Here is a 3,857-nt window from a genome sequence, read left to right as displayed (position 1 = left end):
AACAGATATTTTCTAAAATGACACAAAAATAGTCAACAGGTAACATAAAAAAAAGTTCAACATCACTAATTATGAAGAAAATGCAAGTCAAAACCAAAATGAGATATCATCTCATACGTGTTTGAGTAGCTTTTTTAAAAAAGATGAAGGATAAAAAGTGTTGGCAAAGATGCAGAGAAATAGGAACTCTTGTACATTGTTGGTGGGAATGGAAACTAGTATAGCCATTATGAAAACTGGTATAGTAGTTCCTCAAAAAACTAAAACTAGAAGTACAGTATGATCCAGTAATCTCTTTTCTGGCCATACACTCAAAGGAACTGAAATCAATATGTTGAGGGGACATTGGCATGCCTGTGCTGATTGTTGCATTATTCACAATAGCCAGTCTATGTAATCAACCTAAGTGTCCATCAGTAGATAAATGTATTTCTTAAAGTGTGGGTGGCCATTTTGCCAACACATATACTAAAATTAGAACAATATAGAGAAGATTAGTATGGTCCCTGTGCAAGGATGACATGCAAACTTGTGAAGCATTACACATTTTTATGTGCTACCTACAAGACACTCATTTATAAAGATACATATAGACTGAAAACAAAGAGGTGAAAAAAATTCTATGCAAATGGAAATCAAAAGTGAGCAGGAGTATCTGTAAGTATATCAGATAAAACAGACTTTACATCAAAAACAGTTTAAAAAGATAAAAATGTCATTACATAATAATAAAGGAGTCAATTCAGCAAGAGATGTAATAATTCTAAATATATCTAAATGCTAAATATATGCACATGACACCAGAGCACTCAAATTCATAAAACAAATATTGCTAGACTTACTTCAGCACCCCACTCATAGCATTAGACAGATCAGTGAGACAGAAAATGAACAAAGAAACACTATACATAATTTAGACACTAGACCAATAATAATACACGTTTACAGAGCATCCAACAACTGCAGATTATACATTCTTCTCATCAGCACATGGAACATTCCCTAAGAAAGACCATACATTAGGCCTCAAAACAAACAACAACAAATTTTTACAAATTAAATCATACAAGGATCATCCCAGACCACTGTGGAATAAAACTAGAAATCAATATCAAGAGGAAACTTGAAAAATATACAAATACATGGAAATCAAACAACACGCCCTTGAATGATCATTGAGTCAATAAAGAAATTAAGATGGGCTGTTCACAGGAGCTTACACCTCTAATCCCAGCACTTTGGGAGGCCGAGGCAGGCAGATCACCTGAGGTAGGGAGTTCGAGACTAGCCTGGCCAACATAGTGAAAACCTGTCTCTACTAAAAATACAAAAATTAGCTGGGTGTGATAGCGCATGCCTGTAATCCCAGCTATTCAGGAGACTGAAGCAAGAGAATCACTTGAACCCAGGAGACAGAGGTTGCAGTGCGCCGAGATCACTGCACTCCAGCCTAGGCAACAGAGACTCCAACTCAAAAAAAAAAAAAAAAAAAAAAAAAAAAATGGACATTTCTAAAAATTTTTTGAAACAAATGAAAATAAAAACACAACATACCAAAACCTATAGGATATAGCAAAATCAGTGCTAAAAGGACAGTTTATAACATTAATGCCCATATAAAAAAAAATAGAAAGATGACAAATTAACAACCTAATATCACACTTCAAGGAACTAGAAAAACAAGAACAATCGAAATCCAAGGTTGGCAGAAGAAAAGAATTAACGAAGATCATAGCAGAATAAAAGAAAATAGATACAGATACAAAAAATACGAAGCACTAGTGATACAAAAAGTTGGTTCTTTGAAAAGATAAACAAAATTGATCAACTGCTAGCTAGACTAGCCAAGAAAAGAAAAGATGCAAATAAACAAAATCCGAAATGCAAAAGGACACACTACACCTGATACCACATAAATATAAAAGATCATCAGGGACTACTATTAATTCCTATGTACCCACAAACTAGAAAACCTAGGAGAAATGGATAATTCCTGGAAACATACAATCATCCAAGATGGAATCAGGAAGAAGTAGAAAGCCTGAACATATTAATAATGAATAATGAGATTGAATCAGTCATTTTTAAATCTCTTAACAAAGGAAGGGTCAGGACCAAATGGTTCACAGCCAAATTCTACCAAATTTACAATGGAGAACTAGTACCAATCCTCCTGATTGGTTGCAAATAATTGAAGTGGAGGGACTTCTCCCTAACCCATTCTACAAGGCCAGGATCACCCTGGTATGAAAATAAGGACAAGACAAAAAAAAAAAAAAAAAGAAAACTGCAAACCAATATCCCTAATGAACATTGGTGCAAAAATTCTCAACAAAATACCAGCAAACCAAATTCAACAACACATTGAAAAGATAATACACCATGATCAAGGGACTTTTATACGAGAAATGCAAGAATGGTTCAACATATGCAAATCAACAAATAAGATACATCACAGAAACAGAACGAAGAACAAAAATCATGTGATCATCTAATAGATGCTGAAAGCATTTGATAAAATTAAGCATCCCTTTATCATAAAAACCCTCACCAAACTAGGCATCAAAGGAACATACATCAAAATAATAAGAACCATACATAATAAACTCATAGCCAGCATCATACCAAATGGGAAAAAGTCGAAAGCACTCCCTCTAAGAATTGGAACAAGACAAGGTTGCCTACTTCCGCCACTCTTATTCAACATGGTACTGGAATTCCTCACCAGAGCAAAGAGAAAAATATAAGACATCCAAACTGAAAAAGAGAAAGTCAAATTATCCCTGTTCACTGATGATATAACCTTATATTTGGAAACCCTAAAGACTCCATCAAAAATCTCTTAGATACAATAAATGAATTCAGTTCAAGTTTAAGGATGCAAAATTAATATATAGATATCAGCACCATTTCTATATGCCAGTAATGCTCTAGCCAAAGATATTAGTCAAAATAATATTAATAATTTTTAAAAAGTAAAACCTTCTGCTCTACAAAAGATACTGTTAAGTATAAGAAAAGACTATCTATAGACTGAGAGAAAATATTTCCCAAAAAGGACTAAATATATTTCCTGAATATGTAAAAAATTATATATTTATATAATTATATTTAATTTATAAAAATATATTTATATATCATGAATCACATATTTCCTGAATATATAATGAATTCTTACAACCTAATAATAGGACAAACACCACAAAAAAAATTCTTTAAAGGGAATAATATAGGAGTTAAAAAGAAATTATTTAGGCAGATAACGAAGGTACAGGACTCTTCGTAAGGATTTTCTTTTAAAAATCACCCCAAAATCATTTATTTTCCAACAGAAAGCAGCAAGCATAGAAAAATCAAGCTGCAAGCATAGATAAGCAGGCATAGGTGAATACCCGCAGCTATGCCAAAGGCCAGGTATATACAACATGGAGGTTTTCCCCTCCGTTCTCCTTGTCGCCCTGTGTGCGATGTCACTGCCAGCCATCCAGGTGGAAACCACATCTGCATAATAAAAGATTAGGGTGGGAGAGCCGGCCTCTTTGTGGACTATGTAAATGCTACACCTGGCCCTATGTAAATCAGACATTGCCTCCTCAAGCCCTCTATAAAACCAGCCGCTTCCCACCTCGACCAGGGAGATCCCGTGGGAACTCTGTCCCTCTACGCAGGAGAGCTTTCCTCTTGTTTCTTTCACCTATTAAACTTCCTGTTCTTAAAACCACTCCGTGTATGTGCCCATATCTTTGTTCTCCTTAGCGCCAGACAACGAAACTCAGTTTTTTCCCCAGACAAAACCGCCTCATTATGGGGACTCACTCAGGATCAGAATCAGAACAGACGGTGTATTCATCAGAGCA

At 34.8% G+C, this 3,857-nt stretch overlaps 1 non-coding gene across 1 annotated transcript; it reads left to right on the top strand.

The window, feature by feature from the left end:
* Window positions 1–444: 444 nt before the first annotated feature.
* On the top strand, window positions 445–551 carry LOC116556496. The gene has a single exon (XR_004271039.1). It is a non-coding gene; the product is annotated as a U6 spliceosomal RNA (small nuclear RNA).
* Window positions 552–3,857: the final 3,306 nt, after the last annotated feature.

Source organism: Sapajus apella, unplaced genomic scaffold (genome assembly GCF_009761245.1).
Source record: "Sapajus apella isolate SASKATOON/1434 unplaced genomic scaffold, GSC_monkey_1.0 scaffold16, whole genome shotgun sequence".
Lineage (NCBI taxonomy): Eukaryota > Metazoa > Chordata > Mammalia > Primates > Cebidae > Sapajus > Sapajus apella.
The sequence above is the reverse complement of the archived record's forward strand: the minus strand, read 5'-3'. Positions and strand labels throughout refer to the sequence as shown.